The sequence below is a fragment of the Suricata suricatta genome, chromosome 11 (assembly GCF_006229205.1).
Source record: "Suricata suricatta isolate VVHF042 chromosome 11, meerkat_22Aug2017_6uvM2_HiC, whole genome shotgun sequence".
NCBI classification, from domain to species: Eukaryota; Metazoa; Chordata; class Mammalia; order Carnivora; family Herpestidae; genus Suricata; species Suricata suricatta.
The window spans coordinates 58,564,870-58,589,253 of record NC_043710.1 but is presented as its reverse complement, the minus strand read 5'-3'; the positions used below and the strand labels follow the sequence as shown (position 1 = coordinate 58,589,253).

Sequence of the window (24,384 nt, the reverse complement as noted above, 5' to 3'; positions counted from 1 at the left end):
GGCTCAGGGAAGAAATATTAGTTGAATGAACAAATGAAGATGACATTTGAGCTGGGCTTTGTAGAATGAATAGCTCTTGGCCAGTGAGATAAAGATTGAAGGGCTCAGAGAACTGAAAAAATGTGTATTCAAAGAACATTAAGTAGCATTTCAGTGTGGCTAGAACAAAAAATATTCCATGCAAGATGAAGCTAGAAAGGCTGGTATAGGCACCTAGGTTGCACAGTGCCAAGTTAATGAGTTTGGACTTCATCCTGAAAGCAACAAAAACCTTTCAGAGTGTTTAAACAGGGAAAGGCATCATCAGATTTGTGGTTTTAAAAGGCTTCTCCGGTAACCTGCAAGAATGGATTGGATTTGGAGGGACTGAAAGCTGCTCCAGTTAGCCAAATGATGGTAGTGAAGAGAAGGGCAAAAACTTGAGAAATATGTAGGAGACTAAATAGTCTCCTAAAGTGGCGACCAACTTGATAAGGGTGTTGAGGGAATAAGAATGGGGGACTATGTCCAGGTTTCTGGCATAGCTCACTGGGCAATGGTAAGACCAGGAAGTAACCTTAGTAGTAAGTTTGGGGGAAAGCGGTAATGGGAATGGCTAATATTCCAAAGAGCTTAATATGTGCTAACTTGTAGTTACTATTATTATGGTAAAACAGGCATAGAGAGATGAAGTTAAGGATACATAAGTGCTATTATGGAGAAATTTATGGCTTAGAAATATTAAGGTCCTATCACTAACAGTGCAGCTGGGAATTGAAACGTGGCAATCTGATTCCAGACCCTTAGTCACCAATGTTGTTTTAGTTTTGGCATATGGAATTTGACGTACGGTAGGGCATGCAAGTGATGCTGTCCAGGAGGTATTTGGAAATACAAAATCTGAGCTCAGGGGAAAGGTTTGGATTGAAAGTAGCCTCGGTGGTAGGAGAAAAATGGGAAAGGAAATCTATTCTCTCAGTTCACAATAGTTCAAACCTCCATTATCATTTCTGGGTGTCCCCGCCCCGCACGTCTCCCCACAAAGAAAACACAGTACAACAAACGTCTGGCTTTGAGGTCACAAGGAGATGGGGTAGTTTTCAAATTCATCTCTTGGCAATAAGCTAGCAGATGTGGCGGTGCTTTTTAATTTCAAGAGGACCACAAGATTAGGGGATCAGTCATCTTTTTCGACCCTAGACTACACCATAATGCCCCCAGAAATCGTCGCAAAACCCTCCTGGGGAAAGGCAGTGCAAAGAAGTCCACAGCCTTAAGAGCGTGAAAGGGAGAGGAGAGATGTGCGCTCAATGACATCACGCAGCTGCCGGGTGATTCCCCAGCCTCTGGCGTCAGCCGGTGATGACGTCATCCCAGGCGCTCTCCCTCCCCGCCCCCAGCCCGGATTGGCCTCGTTCATGTGGGTCGCGCCAGTCCTCCCCTCCCCCTCCCACCTGCGAGAGGCGGGGCGGGCCAGGCTCTGCCGGCGCCGCTGCCTCGCGGGGGAGGGGGAGGGGGAGGGGGCCGGTGGGAGAGGCGGTCGGGCCTGGCCGGGAGGCTTACAATAGCGCGACTGCAGGCGGGGGAGGCGTCTGTGCCTTGGCTGCTGCTGGAGCCCTAGGTGCCCGCAGCACTGTAGACGCCCCCTCCCGGCTTTCTCTCCACGTCCCCTCCCCTGCGTTCGTCCCGCGCGCCTCCCCGCTGTCTCCCTCATAGGCTCTGCTGTCCTACTTCACAGACGCTTTCCCCTCAGACTCTTAACCCCTCTTTCACGGAACCCTGTGCTCTCAAGATCCCTTCAGAGAACTCTGTCTCCCCACCTCGCTCCCCAGGGGCCGCCCTTGTCCCTCACGTTCCCGCTCCTCACAGCACCCCCTACTCCCGCGTCGCCTGCCCCCGGCCCTCTCGCCGTCGCTGACCCCCGCCCCGTCCGGAGGGGACTCCCCTGCTTGAGCAGGGTGGGGGAGGCGCCGAACGCGCGCCGGCGGCGGCGGCGGGAGGGAGAAAGTGAAGCGGCCCCTCGCGCACACTCGCGCGCTCACTCGCCGGCTCGACCGCCGCCACCAGGGTGGAGGAGGAGGAGGAGCGGAGTCGAGCCGAGCGAGCGCGGAAGGTGAGAACCGGCTTCTCGCGCGGTCCCCCTGGCGTCGCAGGCTGCGGATCTGGGGCGCGAGGGTGGGGGCGGCGCGGGATCGGGGCCGGGGCCCATGCATCCCCGGCGGCCGGACGGGGTGGGTAGGCGGCTGGGGGCGCCAGGTAAGGGGAGGCGGGGCGCCGCCCGGCGCGGCCGGCGGCTCGCGGCGGACCAACAAAGGACCCCCGTGCACTCTCCGGCGACGCTGCTGGTCTCAGCCGCTGGGGCCCCGGGGAGGGCCAGGGCGGGGGAGGGGCCCGGACACCCGACAGGTCTGGGGCTCGGAGCCGCCTCCCTTGCGAACTTCGCGCTCCTTCGGCGCTCACCGCGGCGGGCCACCGGGAAGCCCAGCTGAGCGGCGGCCGATTCGTCCTGCAGGGAAAAAGTGCCGCCTGTCCGGGCCGGGGGAATCACTTCTAGGGTTCACCTCCTTGAAAAATCCGGCTGGATGGAGCTTGACTTAGGCAGCCCCTCCCCCACCCCGGGACGACTCTAACTTGTGGCGTTAATAACAAGCAAGGAAAGGAGACTTACTTTAAGCTTAATATTCCATGTCGAAAGACATGATTATTATGGCTTTTACCGTCTTGAATGTTTAAGCAGCAAACATTGCCGCCAGTATTTTGGAAAAATACTTAAGAAGTTTTGCGTATTTTGTGGGTGTTGGGAGCAAAGCGCTTGTTTGTTAAACGGCTTGGATTACTGTCTTCTGCTTTTCCCCCAGAACTGAAAGGCGAAGCGAAGGGTTGGTACTATGGTTACCAGTCAGAATTCAAATTCATTAGCGTAGCCCATGTTTTAAAACTTGTTCGTGAGAAAACCCTGTAATTTTGCCTTCTGTGTCTTTGTCAGGAGAAAACAGGAATCAACAGTATACAGATCCCTCGTTGGTCTCACCTTGTTACTTCACCTTAGTGACCTTGAGCAGGTCACTTCCAGCCTTAAAATTCCAGGACTTTGCTTTTATGCCCCAGGGATCAAGCACCTATTTAGCTTTGAAGAGTCTACCGCATAATCCTGCCACCTGCCTCATCCCCCCTGTTTAGCATCCATCCTCAAAGTCCTCCCCCAGAGGTCTCGCAGGAGTTGTATGGCACTCGTAACATTTTTTTGTTCCTATTTGGGAAATCCTAGGTTGGGTGCACCTCAACTGGAAACTCTGCTTGTTAAAAAGGTTTTGGGAACATGGACCCTGAACATTCCCTGATGCTTATCCATAGCCTTACCTGTATGAGCTCATGTGTTTATCTGGTAAATTTGCTTACTCAGGCATTCATTTACCCAACATTACTGGAGTCTGGAGAGCTACTATGTTTTGGGTCTCCTGCTAGGATGATGTGGATTCAGATTCTATGAACACATTCCCTGTTTTCAAAGAGCTCAAAGTCTAGTGGGCGAGGTAGACATGTAAACAAGGAAGGCCTGCCCTAATCTCTGGGGGACTCCAGTTGTACAAGGAGTAGAGTGCGGTAATTGAGGCTGCTGGACCTGTTTTACAAGTCTTGTCCAGGCCAAAGTGAGTCTTGTGGGGAAGATGGTGACCTGCCTCTCATCCATAAGACAGCACTTGACAGAAAGCTTGTGCAGTTCAATTAAATACACATTTAGTAAAGCTCCTGTTATGGGGCCCTGTGCTAGGCTCGGAGAAGGCAGTGCTTTATGAAGGGCACTCTGTATCCAAAGAGATCTTTGTAAAATTATACCTGATCACATCATTTCTTCCTACCTCCCGACTAGTCATTGTCTAAAGACAAACTCTTCAACATGAATAAGAAACTCCCAGAGATCAGATTACTGCTTACCTTTGCACATTCACTTTCTATAGCTTCCCTGCCATACCTTTCTCGTTTCTGCTTTTCACTGGTGCTGTTCTTTCCACTGGAAATGCTGGCCTCCTACCCACTACCTGCCTGTGGAGAAGTGCTTGTTGGACCTCCGGGAAGCGGTCCCTTAGTCATTCCTCCTATGACTTCCATGGAATTGGTTGCTCTTCCAACCTTTGGCTCATGTGCATACCACTCTTCTAGTTCTCTATAGTACTCTATTGCAGTTACTTGAGTTTATCCCCCCCCATATTAATCTGTGAATTTCTTGAGGGCAGGATCTGTTTAATTTTAGTGTCTAGCAAAGTTCCTGGCACTGAATATATTTTTGAAATGAATGAATGTATGAAGAAGCAAATCAAGACTCATGAGATAGAGGCTTTCTAATCTTCAGGGTTAGAGCAGTTAGCTCCAAGTGTGGTCCTACATCAACAGCTTCCAACATAATCTGGGAATTTGATAGAATGGCAAATTACTTTTCCCATCCCAGGACCTATAAATGAAAACCTGTGGAGTTGGCTCACCCCCCACCCCCAACCTCTGCTTTAACAAGCCCCCTGGGCAATTCTGACACTCTGATAAAGTTTGAAAACCACTGAGTTAAAAGATCTGCTTTTGATAAGACCATCTTCTTGTCAGCTCCCTCCCACTCTTCCCTTCTACCCTCTCTCTTCCCTCCTCTCTTCTTTTTCTTTCTTAGCACTTACTGCCTGACATTCCATCCCAACCCATCCTATCCCATCCCATCTGTCTTGTATCTTTTGCCACTAGATTGAAAGCTTCCTGACAGCATTTTGTCTTTTTTTTTTTTTCCTTTATTCTCAGTGCCCAGAGTAGTGGCTACACATAGCAGGCTTTCAAATATTTGTTGAAGAAGAATTATAAGATGATTTAGTCCTATATACCGCCAGCTGTGACATTGGGGTTTTATTCAAGAATAGTTCTCAGAATGAAGAGGAACCACACTCCAATATGCAAATCCAAGTGGATTCTAGCATTTTTGGGGATTTATTTTAGACTTAGCTTATCTTCTCTTCCCTTATACATGTCTTTCTCCACCAAAGCCTCAGCTCTCGTTCTTTTAGCCAAGAACACTGCTGTCAAAGTATCTTAGGCTAGGATTATTTCTTGGGAATTTGCAACTTGGTTTTGCAAATCTAAATAAGCACCCTAACTTTTGAGTTTTTTGATTTAAAACTGTCTCTTCTGGGTCTTCTGTGATTTTTGTCTTTCTCTAGTGATACTTAAAGCCATACAAGGGGCTTGTTTGACTCCACACAAAGGTTTCTCTTCCTTATGAAGCCCTTAAAATATTTTGTTTCTTTCACTTTCCTATTAGCTCTAAGAAACTATATCCAGTTTTCTCCTTTCCTAACTTCCCTCTGAGAGATTGGCTTCATTTGCTCATCTGTTTATTTATAAATACTTATTGAGTCTTCCTCTACCATGTGCAAGGCCCCTTGTTGAGACAGGATGTCTGGGTATGCATAGGATGCAGTTCAAGTCCTCTAGGTGTTAAAGATACTACAACATGGTATGAGAAGTGCTGAAATGAACGGATGAAATAGAGGGGTAAAAAAGTGACGTGTACTCAGGAAGATGGGAAAAGCTGTCTTTCTAATTTTTTTCTCAGTTTAGGAATAGTTTATCAAACAAATATTTTGATAAGCAGGCTTTTAAAGATTGATTAAGAGATTGGTTGATTGGGTGATTAAGAGAGCGATGGCTTTGTGGGAGGAGGGAACAAAAACAAAAATTAAGGTGGAATCAGTAGTTGCTAATTTGAGACAATTCTCAATTCTGTTGTTGCTGGTTTTAATGAAATTTTCTCCCCTCCCTCCTTTTTAAAAAGTTTATTTATATTGAGGGGGGGTGGGGGGGGTAGGGAGGGGGAGAGGGGTAGAGAAAGGGAGAAGGAAAATCCCAAGCAGGCTCTGCAATGTGTGAGATCATGACCTGAGGCGAAATCAAGAGTCAGACACTTAACCGACTGAGCCACCCAGGTGTCCCTTTCTCCCTTTTTTATCTTTCTAAACCATAACCAGAAACTAGGAAAAAGCCATTTTTTTTTTGTAAAGAGAGAAGTTTAAGGTTTTCAAAAGCATGTACTATTTCATAGATATCATTTTAATTCCTAAGGACTAATGTAATTTGGGGTGGGAGGAATGGTCAGGCCACCTTAATTTATTTAGTCTCTTATTACTGGATGACCTTTTATCTCTGTGTTTTGTCTTTGTGCCTTTTGTCCAACTGTAAAATCGGGGTAGTAACAGTTGCTATGACTAGCTTACAAGGTTATGAGACAACTAAATAAAATATTGATTATAAAGGAAAGTTTGGAAAGTATAATTTGTTAGCAGTTGTTAGGTGGGGGGTAAACCTTAATGAATACTTGTTATGTGTCAGACATTATGTGAGATGTTTCCTCCAATCTTCAAAATAATGTAATATATAAGGTGATTGCTAGTATCTCTGTTTAATGGATAAAGAGGTTGTGGCTCACACTGGCAAAGGGAACTTAGTTTTCGCTGAAAGAAGGTGGTAGACCTCTGTTCTCAGTTTATATTCACCTGATACCAGCAATTATGTGTTAGGTTTATTACCCAGGCTGCTTTAATTTTTCTGTATAGAGAATATAGGAATGTTTTGCAAGTATATTGCTGTGGGAGTTAAAATAAGTTTTTTCTTCATTTAGCCTGCTCTCTTTTTTTGTGCATAGAAAGATTGGTGAAGACAGATTTACATGCATTTACATTTATCATTCATAACAGAGAAAAGAAGAACATCTTTGCCTGGTGTTTTTTGTTTCATCTTCACAACAGCCCTGTGAGATAGGTATTTCCATTATATGAGTTAGTAGACTGGATTACAGAAGTTTTGATTTGCTCAAAGGCACATCATTAACAAATGACTAAATATTGATTTACAACTATATTTTTTGAATCTCAATGCAATACTTCATTATTGCCTTTTATTTAAATTCTGTCAAACTAAACTTTGGAGCACTAGAAATGTCCTTTTAGATTGCTTCTTGCTCTCTTTAGCCTTTTCCTTCTAAGAAAATTCTGACAGAAGTCCACAGTTTGATCTACAAAAAATAATTGCTGGTAAAACTATGTCAGATGGTCATGATATTGCAGACTCACAAGATAAGACCTTCACTTCTGACGCTGAGAAATTAAGACTTTATCCAGCATTCTGTGTCACCTGTGTCTAAATATTTATTTCCTTTTGCCAGTGAGTAACTTTCTCTCCTACTCTATCCTTCTAGTCTTTGAGATGGGGGAAATTATGTGTTAGGGTCCTCCAGATTATCCCCTTTCTAACAATAGTGTGGTAAGTTTAGAAAGAACCAGAAGTTCATTGATCCCTCGTTAATATGATTTTGTTTGGTATTAATTCTCTAAAATTGATCTAAGTTTTAGCTGTAACAAGTCCATTATATCTTGGCCTTTATTCATGGAGTCAGGGTGAGGTAGTCTACATGTAGCATTGGGAAGTTCATTCTTGTTTATGGGATTTATTATTACATTTTCCACGTACAGCCCTCTCTAGTGTCCCCTTTCAGACTGTGTAAGTACCAAGTGAGGCTGGCAAGAACATTTTTCTCCTTTACAGAATCTGCTGTTTGAATTTTTTGAGATGACAAATGACAGTGACACACTATATATGGCTTCCACCCTCATCTCCCGGCCTATATCTTCAAAGCCCAGCTTTCCTTTTTCTCTCCCTGATTCCCACAAAGCTGGGATGAATGTCTTTTTCATTTGAACCCTTGTATCCATGCACTTTGTATGTTGCTGCAGTGTTACCACTTTCCGGGGAAGGAGATCGATGTAAGACGGAGAGCATTAAATTTGAAGATATAGGCAAAGACCTATTTGGACACTTATTTAAATATCTATTTCTTAGTTTGGAAAATAGAAATAATACCTAACTCACAGAGTTTTGAAAATTCAGTTAATAATACATGTGAAAATGTATTTGTACAGGTGAAATTGTACACCTGACTCTAATATATCGCTATATTTGAACTAAACTGGATTAAAAAAATAATATATGTGAAAATGTGTTGTAGGGTGTTAAGCTATGTAAATGTTAGGTAGAATTGTTCTAACTTAATGACCTCAATTATTTATAGCAGTGGTTTTTAATTTTGGTTATTCATTTGAATTACTTGTGAAGATGTGAAAAAGAAATTACAGTTGCCTGGGCTCTAAAGTCTGCTTAATCAAAATCTCTTGGAATCTCTATTTTTGAAAGTTTAAGGTGATTCTCATATGCAACCAGGATTGAGAAGTATTGCTTTATATTGTAATAGTTTGCATAAAAGTCTTAGGTACCTACTATATGAAAATTAATGTTTTAATTGTTGTTTAAGGTTCATATGCTAAACACATATTAAGCATCAAGGCATTGTCAGGGGGGGTCTGAAGGAATAGATGAATCATACCTGGTCCCTACCCTTAAGTTTATAGTTGAGAAACAGACATGTCCATAGATAATTATATTGAGACAAAAATGACATGTGGAGACATATGCTCATGCTATGTGAAGACAGAGGAAAGGCATCTGCTCTACCTGAAATGAGGGTGGCCTGGCAAGGCTTCTTTTATTTTAATGTTTATTTTTGATAAAGGGAGTATAGGCGCACACAGGGGAAGACAGAGAGACACACATACAGAATCTTAAGCAGATTCAGTTCTGTCAGTGCAGAGTCTGACATGGGACTTGAACTCACGAACCATGAGATCATGAACCAGCTGAAATGAAGTCAGATGCTTAACTGACTGAGCCACCCAGGCACTCCAGGCCTGACAAACTTCTTAACAGAAGTGACAGCTAAATTGTGTTCTGAGAGATGAACAGGGGTTAACCAAGCACAGTTGGGGATGGGTAGGAAGAGAGGAGAGAGGAAGGAACTTCTTGAAAGAGAGCAGTGTGAGGGCTAGAAGGCTCGAGAGCATGTCTGGGTATCCCTAAATATTTTAGTACATTTACAGGATGGGGTGCAAGGTGTAGGGAGCCATAAAAGCAGAGAGGAAGACAAGGCCTAGATGATGAAGGGCCTCCTGTGTAGTGTACAAAGTATTTTCACTAATATTATCTCACTTTATTCTTTCAACAAGTATTGGATTAGCTAGGACCATGATTGTTTTATCTCTACTTTATAGAATAGGAAACAGAGGTTAATTGAATTGCCTGGACTATACAGCAGCACAGCTATGATTTGAAGCCAGGTCCTTTTGACTGGAGGATACAGAAGAATAAATGGAAAAACAAAAAAAAACCCAAAAAACAACCCACCCAGACTAATAAACCTATCAGTTTTATTGTGGAAATTAGCCAGTAATATTTCTATTCTTTTAATCATTTTGAAAAACGAGTTTGGGTTGGTGATCTCCCTGTTTCCCAGCCACCTGCTTCCACCAACCTCATTGTTCATTGGGGATAAATGAGATCAGGAACATATGAACATCATCAGCCTCATTACATCTGACCTTTTACCAAGGACTTTCATGGTACCAAACACTTTACATTTGATTTTTCCTTTACTCCTCAAAATAATCCTGTAAGAGAAATGCTATTTTATACTCATTTTATAGATGAGGAAATTTAGGAACAGAGAGATCAAGCTGGGAGTTGGAGGCATTTTTATGATTATTACTCTGTGACCATGGCAAGTCACTTAACCACACTGAGCCTCAGTTTTCCTCAGCTGTTTTATAGATGCATTAAATCCTAGGCTAACTTCCCCAGCTCAAATATTGTATGACAGTGATTTTTTACCTTTACTCTTCCTCCTCTGTTCTCACTTTTCTTCTGTAATACACTAAGACATAATCCATCAGTAACAGTGTTTTAGTATGGAAACAAGTCTCAATTTTGGGGAATGGGGTCAGAGGGACCTGCTATAGTGGATGGACTGCATTACCTGTTGGAGAATTACTGTTTTATAACATTTTCTTCCATTTAAGGTTATTTTCCCATTTGGAGTTATCTGATCAGTCCTGAGTCTGAGGTCTTTATTTGATATCAGGATAGATTTTGCTTCATTAGTTTAAGCAGTTATTGGGGGGCCTGGGTGGCTCAGTCATTTAAGTGTCTGACTCTTGACTTTGGCTCAGGTCATGATCTCACAGTTTGTAGGATCGAGCCCTGTGTCTGGCTCTGCTTGGGATCTTCTCTCTCCCTCTCTCCCTGGACCACCCCTTTCTTTCTCTCTCTCTCAAAAATAAACATTAAAAAAAGAAGTTTTATATATATATATAATCTGCAAAGTAACTTAAAACTAGAAACCTTAGGAAAAATTCATGATGATAGATCTTTGAAACTCCAAATTTCCTGAGCAGCCTAGAGACAATTAATATATATTTAGATATTACTGTTTTCAAAACAGTTACACATACAATCTCAATCTATCTTTAAGGTGTCTTATTTTTACAGATGGAGAGAAGTTAAGGGCTTATCCATAATGACATGGCCATGAGTTTAGAAATTTGCAATCTCCAAATCTAGTGTTGGCTCCTGATCATTTGGGTGTTGCTTTGACCAGTGGTACTTCCTTCATTTTCCCTTGATTTCTAAAAAATTCTGGTTTCTTAGAGAATGGTAAAAGCTATTTACAGCTTGTTCTCTTTCCAAAAATCATGTTGTTTCTAACCATTGCCACTTGTCAGAGATTTGTCTTGACAATTCTGTCCCAGGCTAGTTGAGAATGGCTGCTGAACTTATTCTTACTTGGGGGCTGGTAGAGTAGGAACAGAGAGATCAAGCTGGGATTTGGAGGCATTTTTATGATTATTACTCTGTGACCATGGCAAGTCACTTAACCACGCTGAGCCTCAGTTACTGAGGCTGTCTGAGTTATGAGGTTACTGTTTGAGTTACTGAGGTTACTGAGTATGTCTCTACAGCATATCTATTTATCAGTTCCTAAATTGGTCTACAGATATTTATTGGTGTTTCCTATATGCCAGGCCTTGTGATTAGTACTTGGGGTACAATCACAAACAATATTAAAATGATCACTTTCACTCTTTTAAAGCTTACATTCCAGAGGGGAATACAGAGAAAAGCATTGAACGTACAGATAAATAGTTGCAGGTTTTGATAAGTCCTACAAAAGAGATAAAGGACTAAGGTAGAGAATTTTGGAGTGATGAAAGGGGAAGGCTTCATAGATGAGATGATGCTTTTAAACTGAGATATGCAAGATTAGTTATTAGCCATTCAGAGAATGAGACATAGAGCATGTCAGGCAGAGGGAACATTTGAAATGTACAAAGACCCTGAAAGTAGGTAAAAGTTTTAGAGCTATGATACTCAAGATGGTAACTACTAGAGAGTATGGTTACTGAACACTTGAAATGTAGCTGGTTCAAATACAGATGTGCTCTAAGTATGAAGTACATGCCAGATTTTGAAGATTTAGTACTGAAAAAAGAACTGAATGCAACTCACTATTTATTATATATTGAAATGTTGATATTTTGGATTAATTGGGTTAAAATAGATTTTCAAATTAATTTCTCCTGCCTTTTTTTGCTTTTAAAATCATAGCTACTAGAAAAATTAAGATTACATATGTGTCTCATGTTAATGGCTTGTATTATATTAATATTAGATAACACTGGTTTAACTTCAGTATAGGAACTAAAATAAAAGCCATATGGCTGGTGCACATGGAACAATAATGAGTGGTACTTAATAGAGTTGGGGTGGTAGTAAGTGACCTTTCAAAATCCTACTCTATGCAATATTCTGTTTAATCCCTAGAGATTGAGAAGGGATTATTCAATCTGATTTTATAGACAGAAACAATTATTGCCTGAGGACCACCATCCACCTGTATAGTGCCAGCACTTTTGGCCTAGTATTTGAGTTTAGAGTGTTCTTTATCGTTGTCCGCTAAAACAAACAAGTACTGATGGATTAATTGATTAATGTAAGTGGTTTTTAGACTGCCTCTTGGTATCTGTAATATTTAAGTAGAACTCTTGGTCAAAGATTGAAATTTTCATTAAAAAAAATCCTTCCTCTAAGCGTACTCCTCTTGAAACTGTTTTGTGGTACACTTTCTTCAATTTTTTGTATGTTTAAAAATTATAATAAAATATTAGGAGGGAAGTATGTGCAGTGAGCACCCATATACTCATTGTTTAGATTCTGTAATGTTTTGCTGTATTTGAATATCTGTCCATCCCTTAATCTATTCATCAATCCATCTTATTTTGAAGCAATTCCAAAGTTGAAGTGCCAGTGCACTTTACCCTTAAACACTTCAGTATTTGTATCATTGTTTGTTTACATAGAACTGTACTCTTACCCACGACACGATGGCATTGTTTGATTAATATCTGTCTACCCTACTAGAGCCTAAGCTCCAGAGAATTATTTCTTTTTGAGGTATGGTACCCTAAAGAGAAGAGCTTTTGATATAGTACTCTTTTGTTTAAAACAAAAAGTATCTTTTTTTTGCTCACCATTGTGTTCATAGTTCCTAGCATATAGTAGCCATTTAATAAATATTTTTTGATTGAAAGAATGAAAGTGGAGCCAATATCAAACTGAGTCATTACTTCTTAGAGCATTTGTTTTTTCTCAAGTTCAACAAAATTACAAGAATCCTTTCAGTGCGTAGTGTTGGAGAGGGAAGGGAAGAAGAAGCCTTAGAGTGCTAAATATTTAGCTGCTCAGTACAAATATCTCTGATCTGAGTCAAAGTTGAATAAATGCTGTGATGCTAGCTGGTTAAGGATGTGGGAAATTGTTAAGTTGATCAAACTGATCACTGCTACTTTGCCATTCTTCCTTTCATTTGAGTTGAAGAATTCTGTTACTGGAAAATGGCACTGGATTGAGGCCCTTGTATGGATATTTGCCTTCTAAAGGGTCCATTCTTTTTAGTACTATCCAAGGCAACATTTCAAAATTGCCAGTTGCCTTTTAAATTATTAGAAGTTTCTTTAAAGTGTTACATAATTTTATAAGGCTTAACAGTAATGTTACTAACTTTCTTCCATTAAAAATAACAGGGGTACCTGGGTGGCTCAGTCAGATTCAGTTGGCTCAGTTAAGTGTCCGACTTTGCTCAAGTCATGATCTCATGGTTCATGAGTTCCAGCCCTGCACCAGGTTCTGCGCTGACAGCAAGAGCCTTCTTTGGATCCTCTGTTTCCCTGTCTGTCTGCTCCCCCACCAACACTCACGTATGTATACTCTCTCTCTCTTTCAACAACAAAAAAAAAGTTAAAAAAGTTAAAGAAAAAGTATTTAAAACAGAGCTCTATTTCACAAACTATTTTGTAACATTATTCATAAATTTAAAATTCAGCCAAGATTCCATTACGCTGATGAATAACCACTTTTGTTTCCTTTTTTCTTACATATAAACATACATGTTTACATAGTTGTAAACACAATGTAGAACTCTGTGGTTTACTTTTTTTTTAGGTAGACTACATGACCGTGGGATCAAGAGTTAGATCTTGAGCCAGCTAGGTGCCCCCCTTTTTCTTGATCTATAAACATTTCCCCATGCAATTTCTTAGTGCTTATTATAAAATCTTAACTGATATTCCATGATTTCCGTAAAATCATTGTGTCAGTCAGTGTTCTACCAGGGAAATAGAACCAGTAGAATTCTTTTTTTCTTCAGGAAACCTCAGTTTTGCTCTTGAGGCCTTTCCACTGATTGGATAAAGCCTACCCTTAGATTAGGAAGAACAGTCTCCTTTAATGTCAGCTGACTGGAGATGTTTAATACATCTACACAATACCTTCACAGCAGTCTCTAGATTAAATCAAGTACCTGGGTACTATAGCCAAGCCAAATTGACACATGAAACTATCACAATTACTTAGGTTTTCTTTTCCTATTGTGAATCACACTGTAATTTTATCTATAACACTACATACAGTTTTCTCCTTTAACAGATTGTTTTTTTAGAATAAATTCCCATAGGTAGGATTACTGGGTCAAGGGATATAAAGACCTAATGTGCTCTTGACAGGACTTAATATTTGCAAACTGAAGATACCACTACAGTCTTTCTCTTCATGATTTCTTCAGGGGTTGGTCTATTATTCAGTGGACTCATTTCCCATTTCCAAAAATCTGCTTATTTTCTTCCTTGTGTTTTTTAGCTCTGGATATAGCTGCTTTTCTTTTCTTTCTTTTTAAATTAAAAAAAATGTTTTTATTTATTTTTGAGAGAGAGAGAGAGAGAGCGAGCCAGCATGAGCAGGAGAGGGTCTGAAAGAGAAGGAGTCACAGGATCTGAAGATGGATCCAGGCTCTGAGCTAGCTGTCAGCACAGAGCCCGATGCGGGCCTCGAACCACGAACCATGAGATCATGACCTGAGCCGAAGTTGGATGCTTAACCAACTGAGCCACCCAGGCACCCCAGTAGCTGCTTTTCTTCAGGGTTATCTTTAGTTCTCCATTCAATCACCACCTGTCCTGTTTTCCCCTGAGTTTCTCCTCCCTCCCCCGCCCCCATCCTCCTTCCCAACTTTGCTTCCTGTATCACAGATAAAATAGAAATTTCAGGGGCGCCTGGGTGGCTCAGTCGGTTGGGCCTCCGGCTTCGGCTCAGGTCAGATCTCACGTTTGTGGGTTCGAGCCCCGCATCGGGCTCTGTGCTGACGGCTAGCTCAGAGCCTGGAGCCTGCTTCCGGTTCTGTGTCTCCCTCTCTCTCTGACCCTCCCCCTCTCATACTCTGTCTCTCTCTGTATCAAAAATAAGTAAAACATTAAAAAAAAATTAAAAAAAATAGAAATTTCATATTCCTACTACTGAACCTGAGGATCTACTTGGATTTGCACCCATTTTTGCCTTTGCGCCTTCCTTTACAATAAAGGAAGTGATTCTCCTTTACAGACTTTTAGATTCCTTCCCATGGTCCCATCTTAGGAACCTCGCATCACTGAGTCTTTACATTTTGCTTTCTGCTGAGTTATCATAAGCAGCATTCAGATGTTCTATTTAAATGAGAACAATTTCCCCTTCCCTACCAAATAAAAGCCCTCCTGATATCTCATGTCAGCCTCCACCTAAACCCTATCTTTGTTCTCCGTCAAAACCAGTTTTGTTTAAATTGCTGTTTACAGCTTCTGTTTCCAATGCTTTACCTCCTATTTACTTGAAAGCTTTATTGCAGTCTACTTCTACCCTCACCACATCATAACTACTCTTACCAAGGCACATAATAACCCCCATTGTGCCAAATCTACTAAAAATCAAAACACCGAAAACCATAGTGGCATACACATACCCAGTAATCCCTTACTATCATAAAAATACTCAGTTGTGATTTAAATGTTATACTTGTATCTTCTTTAATAGTTGGAAGCAGAATTCAGATGAGAGCTACTTTGAGAGATTGATTGATAGGTCTTTTCTGTTTCTTTTACTCTAAAGTCCCTCTCAATCTCTTTTATACCCAATTCAGCTCATTTGTTGAAGAAACCACATTGTTCTGTAGTTTCCCACTGTCTGGATTTTGCATTTCCCTGTTATACTTTAACAGACTCCTTGGTTCTATATAATATTATGTGTAATTTAGTATTTGGAGGGTAATTCAGATTCAGGTTTATCCTTTTGTTTGTTTGTTTGTTTTTTTTGCATGACCACTTTATAGGTATCATTATGTTCTTTCATCAAGGGGATCTTAATGCCTGGATGTCTTTCTTTTTGTGATATTAATAGCCAGGGAATTTCCTTTTCATTCTCAACTTACTGAACCTCTCTGTGTATTTGCCTTTTTGATTACTCTGTCTTTAAAATATTCTTTTGCCAGGGTCCCTGGGTGGCTCAGTCATTTAAGTAACTGACTCTTGATTTTGGCTCAGGTCATGGTCTCACAGTTGTGGGATGGAGCCTTGTATCAGGTTCCACCCTGACTTGAGCATGGGAGCCTACTTGGGATTCTCTCTCTTCCTCCCTGCCCCTTTGCCATGTGTGTGCACGCGTGCGCATGTGTCTCACTCTCAAAATACATAAACTTAAAAAAAAGAGAGCCTTTAAAAAATATTCTTTTGCTTTCTGTGATAACTTTCTTTACCTCCTACCTCTGATCATTCCTTAGTTTATTTTTTGTCTTTTTATATCTTGATTTTAAAGTTTGTTTATTTTGAGAGAAAGCATGTGTATATGCATGTGCTCATGCATGAGTTGGGGAGGGGCAGAGAGAGAAGGAGAGAGAGAATCCCAAGGAGACTCCTCACTGTCAGCCAGAGTCCTCTGTGGAGGCTGATCTCCCCAACTGTGAGATCGTGACCTAAGCCAAAATCAAGAGTCTGACGCTTAACTGACTGAGCCACTCAAATGCCTCATCTTGATTTTAAATGTTGAAATTCCTCAAGGGTGAGATCCTTTCCTCCTCCTCTTACACCATACTCTCTTTCTGCTTGATCTCATTCATTTTCTTGCCCTTGGATACTGTATATACACTGACAGCTCCCATATTTTCCCAGATGGTGCTAGCCTAACCTCTGTCCTTAACTCTAGACACATATATCCTCTTACCCACTTGATATTTCCACTTTGAGATCTTACGTTTTCTACTTAATATGCTCTAAAGCTGCATTTTTTAAAAGTTTATTTATTTTGAGAGAGAGAGAGTGTGCACGTGTTGTGGGGAGGAGGTACAGAGAGAGAGAGAGAAAATCCCAAGCAGGCCTCTCACTGTCCAAGCAGAGACTGATGCAGGGTACAGTCTCACAAACCATGAGATCATGACCTGAATTGAGATTAAGAGTTAATGCTTGACTGACTGAGCCTCCCAGATGTCCCTAAATCTGCATTCTTGATCTTTTCCCACAAACTTGGTGCCCCCTCAGTTATCCCTGTCTTAGTCGCATCTTTATTTCCCTAGTTGCTCAAATCACAAATTTAAGACTTACCGCTGACACCTCCTTCTTTCCTATTCTTCAGATGTACTCCACCCCCAATCTTGTCAGTTTTACTTCCTATGTGTTTCTTGAGTCTGTCTACCTCTCTCCATGTCGGTTGTCACCTCTCTAATCCAAGTGACCACCATCTCTACCCTAGACTACTATAGTAGTCTTTTAACTGAGCTCTTTACTAAAAACCTGTAAACGCTTTTTGTTTTATTTGGGAGAAAATATAAAATCTTTAACATGATTTATAACCTTCTGAGAGACCTGGTCCCTGGAGTGATTGGCACTTTTTCCCATTCTGCAAAGTTTGAGAATGTCTTTTTTTTTTTAAGTTTATTTATTTTGAGAGAGAGAGGCCCACATGTGTGCACATGCATGCAGGAGAGGGATAGAGAGGGGGAGGGATGATCCCAAGAAAGCTCGGCTCTATCAGTGCAGAGCCCCATGTGGGGCTTGATCTGAGCCGAAAACAAGAGTCGAAGGGTTAACTAACTGAGAAAGTCTTTTTTGCCTTAGGGCCTTTGCCAGCTGTTCTCCCCTGGTTTGTTCTTCCCCAATTCTGCCTTCTTCACAAGTCTGGTTTCTCTCTCCACCCCTCATCTTCTTTTATAAAACTAAATATTAAGTAGCTGTTGTGAGCCTTGACCTGTCTAAAGAAGATTCCTCCCCCATTATCCTTTGACAGTACTTTGTTATTTTCTGTAATGGCATTTGTAATGATCTGCAATTCTATACTTATCTGACTCTCTATTATTGTCTAGACTTCTAGCTCTATGGAATCAAAGACCATATCTTTTTTTATCCACCATTATACTTCATCACCTAATACAATGTGTTGGAACATAGTAAGTTTTGTAAATATTTGCTGAATGAATGATCTCACATTATCAAGGATTTTTAAGCCTTGGCAGCTTTATTTCTAAAGTTTTTTTTCAAATTTGTTTTTATTTTTCTATCTCCTCTGCTTGGTTTAGACCTTAATCTTCTTTTCTCCAGGCTTTTAATTACCTAATAACTACTGTCTGGGCCACCAGTCTTTCTGCCCTCTTATTCATTCAGTATTCTACCTGGAATAATGTTTCTGATCCTGTTGCTGTTCTGCCCAAAAGCAATCACTATGTCCCCATTGCTTGTAAGATAATATGTAAGCTAGGTTGTTTCCAGGGAACTTTATAATTTGACCCCACCTACTTCTTCAACCTCATTTCTCTTGACTCTACTTTATTTCTCTAGAAAGACTTTCAGTTTCATTCACTTTCAAATGTCATATGACCCTGTTCCCTCAGCCTAGAATTCCTTTTCCCTCTCTGCTATTAAAACTCTTCATTCTTCAAGATCCAGCTTGGATACCATGTCTTCCATGTAGTCTTCAAATCCTCATCCAACCACTCATGATTATAAATTCCTTGAGTGTGTACTATATACTAAATGTTTATGTTTCTCTCAAATTTATATGTTGAATCTTAATACCCAATGTGATGATTGGGGAGGTGACGCCTCTAGGAGATTAGGTCATGAGGATGGAACCCTCATGAATGGGATTAGTGTTTTTATAACGGAGACCCCAGAGAGCTCCTTTGCCCCTAATGCTATGCTAAGACCTAGGGAGAAGACAGCATCTATGCCTCTCAGGAAGAGTTTTCTCACCAGACATTGAATCTTTTGGTGCTTTGATCTTGAACTAGCCTCCGGGACTGTGAGAAACAAATTTCTGTTCTTTATAAATCACCCAGTCTATGGTTTTCTGTTACAGCTGCCTAAATGGACTAACACAGGGTAGTACTTTTTTTCATTCCTTACTGTATACTTAGAATCTTGAACAGTGTGTGGCATGTAGTAGGCTGTCAATAAATACTTGTTGAATAATTGAATAAAATAATATACTTATCTGCTCACTTAACAAATATTAAACATTTTTGAATGTCCATAGCACTCTGTCTTTCCTTTGCACTATAATTAGAAGTTCATTTGTTATCTGTAGGAACTGATCACTCGTAAAATTAACCCCCACTCAAGCATCCCTCCCTGCTCATGACTGGGCTCTGTCCTCTTTACCCTTTCTCAGTAAGTGGCTTTCTAATGGTGGGATAATTCACATCTGACAATATGATGTAAATAGATTCTAAAATGAAAACTGGCATTTCTGCAAAACATGAACACTTATGAATTTGAAATAAGGCAATATTGGAGAACAGTTTGAATCACTCACAAAAAAGTCATTGACAAATGAGGAATAGGTAGAGTTAGACCAGTTTAAAATGGAAGGGAAAATGAACATGAGTAATGACATATTAGGAGATTCAGAGGACGATGATTTGAGTAACAAAGGATTAAGAGAGACCCTTGGGAAAGATTAGTGAAGCTCTTGAATATTTTTACAAAATTAAACTTCTTATCAATATGTTTTAAAAGCCAAATGTGAAGTGACAGATGTTCTTTGGTATAAGACTTACGTTATAGGCAGTTATAACTTAAAATTTTGTTAAATATTAGGAATTAGAAAAATTTGTTTTATGTTTATCTTGACAAATTGAAGGCCCATTCATTAGGTAATTTTGGTACCTCATCAGTGAACTTAAATGGAATTTTTTGATACTAGTTATACTCAGATAGTAAAGAATCCCACTGTATGTACTTGTTTCTCTATTAGCTTTAGTTCCCTGAGGTTGGGGAGTATGCTTTATTCATTATCTTCTGTGGTGCCTCACTCAGAGTCTGGTACTTAGGCGATACCTAATAAATGCATAGGGACAGGAAGAAGTAAATGATAATTGAAGAGTGTGGAAGGGCTCCTTGAAAAGTACTGTTTGGGACAGAGCCAGTATGGCAGGTGAGTAAGGTTTGACTGATACACTGTTAGGTCCACAAGGAAAACCTCTTATTCTTTCTTTTGCCGCCTCCTGCCTAGTGTGTACTTAAATATTCAGAGTTCGTTCTCTGCCTCAATAGCTCTTGTTCTCATTGTAATTCTTCCTGGAGATTGAGATGGAAATGAGGAAGGCTTTGGGCTGCTGCCTGGGCATCCACATTCATGAGAACTTCGAAATGCAGAGGGGCCAAATGCCAAGCCTGACCTAGATGGATCCAGGTCAGCCAATCATTGCTTCTCTGCCTCTCCCTTTGTTCTCTGTGCCTCCAGTCTCCTGTCTGCTGGAGGCGCTACAGCTGTTTATAGCAGTTAATATAATGCTAATGTGCTCCTTAATGAAAGCCTGGAAGCACAGGGTCCCAGCTGGTGGATAAGAACTGTATGGGGTCGACCTTCACAGTACCTTTTCACTAACAGTTGGACAAGATACCTGAATACCTTTTCACATTGTTTTTGAAACCATGGGAATAAGCCTGAAGTGAACATAGTTTAGGGAATCTAATCCTTCATTTTATGGGATAAGGAAAAAAAACCTCTCAGAGATGATAAAGCTCATGCCAGATTGATTACTAACTCCTTGCCTCCCGTTTTAACAAAAATCTATCTCATGTAAATATAATTTTGCCCTCTTTCTCTATTATGCAGCATTTAAAAACTCTGCCACTGACCTAACTTTGAATCTTGTGGCCCTGTCACTTCCTTATGTGATCTGGGGAGAGTTAAATAACCTGTGTAGTTTTAGTATCCTATCCTTAAAATGGTACTAATAATACTACCTGCTTCATAGGTTTGTTACTAAGATTACATGAAGCAATAATTGTAAAGCTCTAAGCAGATTCTGGCACATAACAAGCGTTCAGTAAGTGTTGGCTATCATTATTACAGCATAAGGAGGCTAAAATGAGTCTAATGACCAGTGCTTTAATTTATGACTCTGTCTTTGAAACCTTTGTTTTTAATTCTCCTTCAGTTAGAATCTGAGCCTTGTGAAAGCAAGGATTTTTGTCTACTTGCTTCCCTGTATTTTCAGTATCTAGGGTACTTTTTTATTTACTTTATTTTATGTTTTAATGTTTTTTTTCTTTTTTTGAGAGACAGAGACCGTGCGAAGGGGGGGGGAGGGGGGGGAGTCAGAGGGAGAAGGACACACAGAATCTGAAGCAGGCTCCAGGCTCTGAGCTAGCTGTGAGCACAGAGCCCAACGCAGGGCCCGAACCCATGAACCGTGAGATCATGACCTGAGCCGAAGCCAGACGCTTAATCGACTGGGCCACCCAGGCACCCCTAGAGTACTTTTTAAAACATAGTAGATGCTTGATGAATACTTAGTCAATTAATGAATTCTCTTAGGGAAAATCCTTTCTGAAAAACACCTACTTTTAGAGTCTCCAATGACTTGAATTTTTTTATCTTTACAGTTGTTAATATGAATTTGCACTTGTCTTTATAGTATTTGTATTGTGTTCTTGGTCTTTTCAGATATCTTTATTCCCCTCTATGTTGTAAATCTTCATGGGTAGGAGACTGTGATCTCACTATGGGAATTTCCTTGTGGCTCCTAGCATAGCATTAAAAAAAATACAGTTATTAAGGCTTTGTAATATCTGGCAACTGATTGTAAAAGTCACTTGTATTCAATACTAATTTATTGAGTGAACACCAGTCTATGCTGTAGCATCAATCCCAACTCTTAAGACGTTGTAATTTCATAGGATCAGTCATTGGTGGCAAGTGGCATCTTAATACTTTCGTGAATGTTGTTCTTTACATATGAAATACCCTCTCCTTCTTCCTTGCCCTTTCTCTGCCAGATGTCTTACTGCTCATTCATTAGGGCTCAGTCTCCTCTGTCAAGTCTATTTACTTCCTTTCCTCTGTAATTAACTTCTCTTTTATGTAAATCTCTTCATGGAAGAAGTGGATAGCTTTTGCAAATGGGAAGATTTTGAGGGAGGTCATTCCAGACTGAGGAAAAAGTTGTTGCAAAGACAGGGAAGGAAAGGGTCAGCTGTTATGAGAACATGATTGGTAAACAATATAAGTTATCTTTAGTGTAGGGCAGTTTATTGGTCAGGTTTCTTAATAAGGGCAAGTAACAGAATCCACTCTAGCAAGTTCAAGGAAAAATGGTTTATTAAGGGTGCCAGAGAGATTAAAGAGCCTTTGGGAGAGTAAGAAATGGACCTAGGCTGGGCTTCCAAGAATAAAGTCCTTAAGCAGCACTGAAGAACTGAGCTCTCAAGGATGGCACTGTCTTTGCCATAATCTAGAATCTGCAGAATCAGGAAACTATTGCCACAACTGCGAGATATAGAACTCTGCTGCCTCTGTGCAGTTTGCTCTAACAAGAGGGAAGTCCTGTGCCTAGTCTCTCCACCTATTTAATTTCATTCCAAATCTGTATCTAGTGTGGAGCATCTGATTAACAAAACCTAAATCACACTTAGAAAGGAGTCTAGGAAATGCGTGTGTATATATATATTAGTATTCAATACTAATTTATTGAGTGAACACCAGTCTATGCTGTAGCATCAATCCCAACTCTTAAGATGTTGTAATTTTATAGGATCAGTCATTGGTGGCAAGTGGCATCTTAATGCTTTCGTGAATGTTGTTCTTTACATATGAAATACCCTCTCCTTCTTCCTTGCCCTTTCTCTGCCAGATGTCTTACTGCTCATATATATATATATATATATATATATATATATATATTTCTCAAGCTGGCTCTCATCATGGTGATAAATTGACAGGAACAGTTAAGGAGATAAGTTTTTTTGTAAACCAATAGGTGAGAGAGATACCTAGAGAAGAAGGGGAAGGGGAGGGAGGGAGAGAGATAGAGAAGCAGAGAAAGAGACAGAGATAGGCACTGACTTCATCTCCCAAAATGGAAAAAAAATTCTTTAGTCCAATTGGATCAATTTAGGCTACTTGGCTGTTGTAGAACCACAAGAGTTTCCAGAGACATACCAGAAGCTAATTGGTTAAGGCTGAGTTGTTGAACTAATGACTATCAAGAATGGTTTAAATACTATAGTTTGAATGTAGAAACAAGACCTATCCCTGGAGCTAGGGTTGGGGTCAGCATTACTTTAGGACAGTGGTTTTCAAAGTGTGGCCATTTGGGAAACTTGTGGAAAATGCAGATTCCCAGGGTACATGCACTGAATCAAAAACTGGGAGTGTGGGGCCCCGAAATCTGTTTTTTTACAAGTCGTCTTGTTGATTATAACTCTGTCAACATAGTAAAATTTGAGAAATACCTTCGTAACACAGACTGCTGAGGCATGAATACTGGATAAAAGTCATGGTTCTATTAGGATGGAGGAAGTGGAGAATGAATGCTGAATACTGGGTAGACAGCCAATAGCATCTGTTTCAAAACTGTAGAGGTGGGTAGGAGACCAGTTAATGAGGATTCTTGAATTTCTACCACAGAGGGTTGTTGTGAGATATAAAACTAGATAATGTATGTATGACCTGTGCAGTGAAGGAGATAGATTATAATGGGATGAGATAGAAAGTATGTGGGGGATGCCTAGGTGGCTGAGTCAGTTGAGGTCAGGATCTCATAGTTTGTGAATTTGAGCCCTAGACGGGGCTTGCTGCTGTCAGCTGTCAGCGCAGAGCCCACTTAAGATCCTCTGTCCCTCTCTTTATCTCTGCCCCTTCCCCATCTGTATGTATACTCTCTCAGGAAAAAAGAAAAAAAACATTAAAAAAGAAAGTACATTGAACTTGGAGTCAGAGATTAGGTTCTTATCTTGGTCTCTTCTTTGAGCTTCAAATTGCTCTTCCAAGGGCACCTAGGTGGCTCAGTTGGTTAAGTGTCTGACTTTGGCCCAAGTCATGATTCTGCACTTTGTGGGTTCAAGTCCCATGTCAGGCTCTGTGCTGATAGCTGAGAGCCTGGAGCCTGCTTCGGATTCTGTGTCTTCCTCTCTCTGCCCCTCCCCGGCTTTGTGCTCACTCTCTTTGTCTCCCAAAAATTAAAAAAAAAGAAAAAAAACAACACATTAAAAAAAACCCCTGTAAAATAAGGAATATAACTATTAGAGGGTTGGAAGAATTAAATGAATATGTGTGCTTAGGTCATTACTTAGCATATTAATATTTATTAGTAAATATTTACTGAAATAAATGAATATTGGTAAATATTTACTGACAATACTTGGGCAACGTTGTATGAACTTTACTCTGAGGATAAGGGAAAGTGTGCTTCCTTAAGACAATTCCTGGTTCTCAGTAATTGTTTCAGGTCTCAGATACTTGACCATATTTAGATAAGCTCTGATTTAAATTCATGAGCAATGGCTTCTGCCTGTGCAGTCTTTTCTTGGGGCATTATGTGAATTATTTACTCTGGCTGTCACAGGGATACAGAGATTTATTTTCGCTCTTATAACTATTATGTATTAACGATGATGTGACCATATATATTTTATGTTCTGCCTTGGCAGAATAACTAATTCCTTTTTATTTTCTTCGGTGAGATCATTTTAATTTGAAACATTTTGCCCCCTTCCTCCTACTTTTTGTTTTTTACACATTTCACATTTTCTAAATACAGAATATTAAAAAATTCTATTATATTACAGTGGGAAAGGTGTTCAGGAGTGTTTGGACTCTTTCCTTTAATTTTTTAATGTTTATTTTTGAGAGAGAGAG

The 24,384-nt window shown here is 40.4% G+C and overlaps 1 protein-coding gene across 1 annotated transcript in view; it reads left to right on the top strand.

The window, feature by feature from the left end:
• Positions 1-1,568: 1,568 nt before the first annotated feature.
• The window catches only part of PAK1 (p21 (RAC1) activated kinase 1), a 165,284-nt gene continuing 142,468 nt past the window's right edge, over positions 1,569-24,384 (top strand). Inside the window, exon 1 of the mRNA XM_029957576.1 lies at positions 1,569-2,092. The gene's annotated coding sequence lies outside the window, so the exon portion shown is untranslated. The remainder of the gene's footprint in view (positions 2,093-24,384) is intronic.